The sequence below is a fragment of the Esox lucius genome, chromosome 13 (assembly GCF_011004845.1).
Source record: "Esox lucius isolate fEsoLuc1 chromosome 13, fEsoLuc1.pri, whole genome shotgun sequence".
Lineage (NCBI taxonomy): Eukaryota > Metazoa > Chordata > Actinopteri > Esociformes > Esocidae > Esox > Esox lucius.
The window spans coordinates 24,674,918-24,681,796 of record NC_047581.1 but is presented as its reverse complement, the minus strand read 5'-3'; positions in this window follow the sequence as shown (position 1 = coordinate 24,681,796).

Genomic DNA, 6,879 nt, shown 5'->3' with positions numbered 1-6,879 from the left:
AGACCAAGTTATAAAAGGAACCATTGCTGTCTTGTTAGCTGTCTCAAAACGGGACTAGAGTGTAAAAAAGATTGTACGCATTTTTTAAGAAAGACACCTATCTGCATTTCGTTCATACAGGCAACATTCATGTCGAACCTTTACATAAACACAATTAAATGTCAATATATTTTGGTATATAAGAATGTTGACTGTATATCATATTATATACCACAAATTACATTTTTATACCTCGCTAAAAATAGTATACAATATTTCCTAAAATTGATTATGTAGTTTTATTATAAACTAAATGTATTTATATACAGTACCTATGTCTATTGCACTCTGTTGTCCATAGGCCTTTTAACCCTGCTAAGACTGTGTGTAATTATGCATCCCACTCGTGTTTGTGGCGGAGTATAATCCTTAAGGCTGATTCAAATCAAATCACATTGGATTTGTTACATGCTTCATTCAACAGCAGATTTGAATTTGAATAGTTACATTCTTAGTGGACCCAAAAAAAGTTTTAAGGTACAATAAGGTGTTACATATATTAACCTGGACTATATTTCCCATGAAAGGCTGTCACAGACATCAATGGACAGCTTTAACAACTGGTGTCATCAGCCTGATTGAAGGAACAAACCACAACAACAAGCTCTCATACGTAACAAACCTTTCAGGAAACAACACATAAAATATATAGTAGACACATTAAACTACAAAACCCACAAATTAGGGAACTACATATCACATTCATTTAAGTGGCTGACCCCCTGGAGTCCTTTTGGATTGAGACAGAGGAATTAGAACTCTGTAAAGGTTAGAGGGGGATTTATATGATGTATAAATGTCAAAGTGAAAAGCAAGTGTGAGCGGGAGGTAAGAAATTCATTAAAGAAACGTCAGTGGCTTTATAAAGATTTGGGACTTTGTGGATGGAAAATAAAAGAGTGGATGGAGGTAGCAAAAGTTGGAAGGTTGGAGTGGAACAGAGGTGAAAGAACCACAAGGAGCTTCAGAAGACATATGGAAACATTTGTAGAAGTCAGTGGGGTGCAGCTCTCTCAGCGCCTGCCTGCCTGCCACCCTAAACAGAACGCAAGCAGAACCCAACCTTCATTAAACACATGCTCATTACCCTACACTGTTCCCAGTGAAGGCCTTCACACACAGAGCTCTAGACTTGGTTTGTGTGTGTGTAAAATATTATGTGTCTGGTGGTCCCTGGTTTTATGGACACCCAGTCAGCTCCTGGCCCTGTGACAGAGGCTGTAGCTGCTTTATCTGCTGCCACATGTACCTGGAGGGGAGGATTTAGGCCCAGGCACAGCTGTTTGTATGTGTGTCTTTCTGTCATTATGTCTGTGGAGGGAATGAGGTGCTAACAAGTTAACATGCAGAGGCCATTTTCTTTCATCTCATTCTCAGTCAACCATGCCCCTACTGTTCCCCACTATTAATAAGGGCCCCTCACACGCATGGACACAAGCACACAAATAAACACACACACACACAGTTTAATGAGTGGGACCCACATGGTGTTAACCGCGACATTGTGTGAGAGGTAATGGCAGTCAGCTGTTTGGACGCCTGACCTCCTCCACTAGCTAATCACAAGTCAATACTGTGACAGACAGCAACTTATACCGATACTATAGAATGACCGGAGAGTAAAGACGTGTCTTATTTCATCCCTTCTCCTTCTCACCTTTCTCTAGTGCTCCCTCCATCCCTCCCTCTCCACCAGGTTTCTTCCAGACTAGCATGTGCTGGCAGCACTATTGATAGTGTAATCCAGGTCTGATTAATGACCCAATAATCAGCCAGATCCTCAGATCAATCACAGTGCTGATCAATAGCTCTAACTGATCCCGCCGGCCTAGTCTTGCACCTCAGACACACAGATCATTAGCCTACTAGAGGGTGTCCTCCATTAGCTAAAGAGACTAAAAGGATGGGGGGGTGTCTGTGTGTGTATATGTCTCTATGTGTGAGAGAGAAAAAGAGAGAGAGAAAGAGAGAGTGAGAGAAAGGAAGAAAGAAAGAGAAGCTCTTACCTCTATAATGTTTAAGAGAACGGCTCTCTAGTGATGATAAAAGGCCTTGTGTGAGGGAGCAGGTCATCCAAACTGTAATAAGCTTCAGGTAGTGAGTCTCAGTGTGACTCAGGAATGTGTGTGTGTGTGTCATGGAGGCTGATTTATGGGCCCTGTCCTCCCAGCGCCAGCACTCTGTGTCCTCTAGCATGGACGATGAATGGGCTTCTGTGAAATCAGCCAGAACATTCTCTCCAGGGCCGGCCCTAGCCTGTTGGCGGTCATTAGAGACTCAACCTAGCAGCAAAACATTTTAGTGGCCCCCTTCTTCTTGGTTTTAAAGTTCGGTTCCTGACATTCTGCTCTTGTTTGCATTACTTATGCCATGTCAATAATACATCAGTGTGAGAATGACTAAAACAATGAATAGTGTACCAGTAGTACTTTGCATGCATATGGAAAACTTGAACATTCTTTGCTAGATTTTTTACTATGATTTCAACAAGTTTAGATCTCTGGCTCTATTAACTACAATTTCAAATATTTTACTTGCATTGTAAATTGCATGATTGCCGTTGACTGAAGTAAGAAGAGATAAACTACAGAATCACAACCAACTAAAGCCATTTGAACTGGTATATTTCACTATTCTTACTCTCTAGACCATGGGGGCCACATACCACTTATGCCAAGTCTCTTCCTCTCTCTGCATGTCTTTCTTTCACTGTCTCCCCCTCTTTATGTCCCTATTTCTCTTTTTTCCAATCTTTCTTACGTCCTCCCTCCATTTCACTTCCTTTCCATCCGTCTCCCTCTCTCCAGCCCCGCCCCTCTGTTTCACATCAATTCACAACTGTTAACTTGCCATCAGCCTTTCCTCTGGTGACTGTCAACATATCTGTTGACACAGTCAGAGCCAATAATAAGTGTCTTCTCCCAGTAATAGTGGTAATTGATACATGTCCATTAGCGTAATCTGGTCTCTCATCAGAGGCAGTGCTGTTAGCTGCTGGGCTATGGCAGGAATGGGACACTGTCATGTTCAGCTGTGGCACCATATCAGCTGCAGGGCTTTATGGGGTCGCTGTGTTCCTCTCTCTCGGTCTCTGTTATGCATGCTGTTACTGAGTGGCCCTCATTTGAACCCTGTCCCCTTATCACATGCAGAGCCTCTACAGTCTGTTGGACTCATTAGGAATATTAATCCAGTGCTATTTGTTCAGAGATGTTCTCCTGCTACCAGTTCTTGGTTTTTCCCTGTGTGTTTATGTGGGCGTGTTTGTCAGGTTGTGCTCTCCTATAGTGTGTTCCTTCCCGTGTAATGAATGCTTAAAGGGAGAACCAGATGGCGTGTTAACAGTGTAAAATATGATCTGTCGTTTGACAATATGGCGGCATGCTTGTGTTCGTGACATGTACATTGCACACTGGGAATACAGTACATCACAGCTTTGCTCCTGGGCCCATATCCACAGCAGCTTGGCACATCCATCTCAACTGGAGCTCAGAGCAGCGGGTCCTTGTTCAAACATGATGTAGCATCATCTGCAGAGGAAGAAAACAAGGTCATGTATTGACATGCACGTTCAGTCAAATGCCATGCCTCTATTTTGGTGTTCTGACAACAACGCTGGTGACATGACTCCAGCAGTGCTGGCCATCACCCCGCTCCGGGGGAGTCTTAGGACAAATATCAGCACACGGTATGAGAAGGAAGGTTTGATGAGGAGGGTAGTACATGGCCTGTTGGAAGGGGGTAGCGTAGGCTCCACCATTCACCTCTCCATGGTCGCACCAAGCACCTTTCCTGACCGATACATTTACACGCCCAACGCTCTTGACCACTAGGCTACATTTGCACCCTTGTACCAGCCTCACCAAGCCTCTCTCTTGACCCCTCATCCCAGACTCACCAAGCCTCTCTCCTGACCCCCTGTCCCAGCCTCACCGAGGTTCTCTCCTGACCCCTTGTCCCAGCCTCACCGAGGTTCTCTCCTGACCCCTTGTCCCAGCCTCACCGAGGTTCTCTCCTGACCCCTTGTCCCAGCCTCACCGAGGTTCTCTCCTGACCCCTTGTCCCAGCCTCACCGAGGTTCTCTCCTGACCCCTTGTCCCAGCCTCACCGAGGTTCTCTCCTGACCCCTTGTCCCAGCCTCACCATGGTTCTCTCTTGACCCCTTGTCCCAGCCTCACCGAGGTTCTCTCCTGACCCCTTGTCCCAGCCTCACCGAGGTTCTCTCCTGACCCCTTGTCCCAGCCTCACCGAGCCTCTCTCCTGACCCCTTGTCCCAGCCGCCCATGACGAACGACGACAGCGGTAGCACAAAAGAGCCCCGGAAGACAGCTGAAGAAGGGAGGGAGGGTGGGAGGAGTAGAGAAGTGGAGAAAGAAGGCTGATTAACATACCACAGGAGTGGCCATCTATCTGTCTGCCCGTGACACCCTCTCCAGCCCACTTCACTCCTCACAACAGCCAGTCAGTCATTCAGCCAGCAAGTCAGTCAGCCAGGCAGCCAGTCAGTCATTCAGCCAGCAAGTCAGTCAGCCAGTCAGTCATTCAGCCCAGCTGGGAAGCGATGATAGTGTCTGCCAACTCACCTCACACAGCCTCGGCCTTTGCTCATGTTCCCATACCACCCTAGAACACTTTGAATTGGTTTGGGGAATAATATTTTGGCTTAAGGTTATTGAGTCCTTTCAGATCTCCTGAAATGTTAATTGTTTTCTGGACAGGTTCTTCGTCTCTGGGTAAACTGGTCTCACTCTGGCCACCAAGCTGCTACCCTATAAAACACAGAATAGAAAAGTTTCATGATAAGTATACACATATATATTAATTGAGTAAAGAAGCAAGCTGAAGACCACAGCCCAGCATCAACCACATACCAGAGGCCCGGTCACATGTTCCAGTTAGTCCTGACCTCCACTATTTACCAGGCCTGGTCACATGTTCCAGTTAGTCCTGACCTCCACTATTTACCAGGCCTGGTCACATGTTCCAGTTAGTCCTGACCTCCACTATTTACCAGGCCTGGTCACATGTTCCAGTTAGTCCTGACCTCCACTATTTACCAGGCCTGGTCACATGTTCCAGTTAGTCCTGACCTCCACTATTTACCAGGCCTGGTCACATGATCCAGTTAGTCCTGACCTTTAAACTCCAGAACTACCTCCCCAATAATGTGAGCTATATTTGACCCGGGCCAATGAGAGCGGGAGGGGGACTGTGACATGGCAACAAGAAAGACAGGCTCATCATCATGAAAGTGTTTGTCAGTGTATAAACATAGCAACAGGGGAAGCAGAGTTTGGTGTTTACAATGAGGTAAAACCGAACAACACAGTCCTGCTGTACTATGTGCTGGCAGCACAGCACATGATAACATCTCCCTGCATTGATGGATGCTGAGCTAAAACTAGTAAGGCCTCATCAAACAAGCTGACAGTGAGAACTCTCAGACAGAGAAACACCCATACACACACACACACACGCACAAACATGTAAACCCACACACACACACACGCACACACACACACACACACACACACACACACACACACTCACACACACACACTCACACGCACGCAAGTGCGCACACACACATAGTTCTCCCTTTGCAATCTGGACTGATCACCCCATGTACCATTTTACTGTGCAATCATCAAAGGGTCATTAAATTAGAAGTGACTGCCAATAAAGAGAGGAAATTGCGGCCTGGATGATGATGTTTGCATGATAAGGGGGTTGGGGGAGGGCTGTAGGTTGGGAGATTTATGTAGCATTTACTGTGGAGCAGATCGTAAAGAGTAATTACCAGGGGTGGACACATTCTGGATACACAGCCCATCTCAGGCAAAGAGACAGTTACAGAAAGACAGAAAATACAGAAAGGCAGACAGGCAGAGAGACAGGGATAGAAAGACAAAAATACAGAAAGTCAGACATACACACATACCTCTCCCATACTCCTAACTTCTTCCATGCTTCTCTCACTCCCAAAAAATATTTGTAATTTTAAAGGGCTTTATCGGCTATGGGAGACGTTTGTTCACTTCGCACAAAGCAAGTGGAATAGCAATATTTCGAAAATAGAAATAAAAAATCTGAAATCCTAAGTTAACATGACACAAATGTTTTATGTTCTGTACAGTGTTGTAACAGAGTCCCTCCCTTTCTCTCCTGGTTGGTGTTCTGTCTATTCCGCATCACCTCTCCTTTCTCTCCTGGTTGGTGTTCTGTCTATTCCGCATCACCTCTCCTTTCTCTCCTGGTTGGTGTTCTGTCTATTCCGCATCACCTCTCCTTTCTCTCCTGGTTGGTGTTCCGTCTATTCCGCATCACCTCTCCTTTCTCACTCTCATCCTTCCAGGTTCGGGAAAACAAACAAAGAAATGAATTGGAACAAATAGAGAGCAGCCAACTTCAAATGCAGAAAACAGCCATTGCGCAGTGGACTTCCTAGGGTGGGGAGCAGCCGAAGTCTACGACCAAACAACCTTTCTCTGAACATTCAAAACAAAGAAGAAACAACCAGAACGCAACAGAATGCCTTGCCTAGTCCCAAAGAAAAGCCCGGGCCAGACGCTGCTGGTTTCATTCACTCTGAGGAAAGAGGGAGAGGGGGGAAGGGACGCATACTGGGACTCGGCTGTCTCTCTGTATACATAGGACGGTGTGTTTGTTTGTTTGACAGTTTATGGCTCTAGCTGTGTGTGCCTGCTTCCGTCAGTGAGGATGTGTTGGAGAAAGAGACGAAAATCTAAAGAGACCGCCAGAGATTTATGTCAATGTTTATGAGAGTCCATCCCACTTCCCTCCATCCTTGGAGAAACGCTGTTTGGGGAATAAATCAAA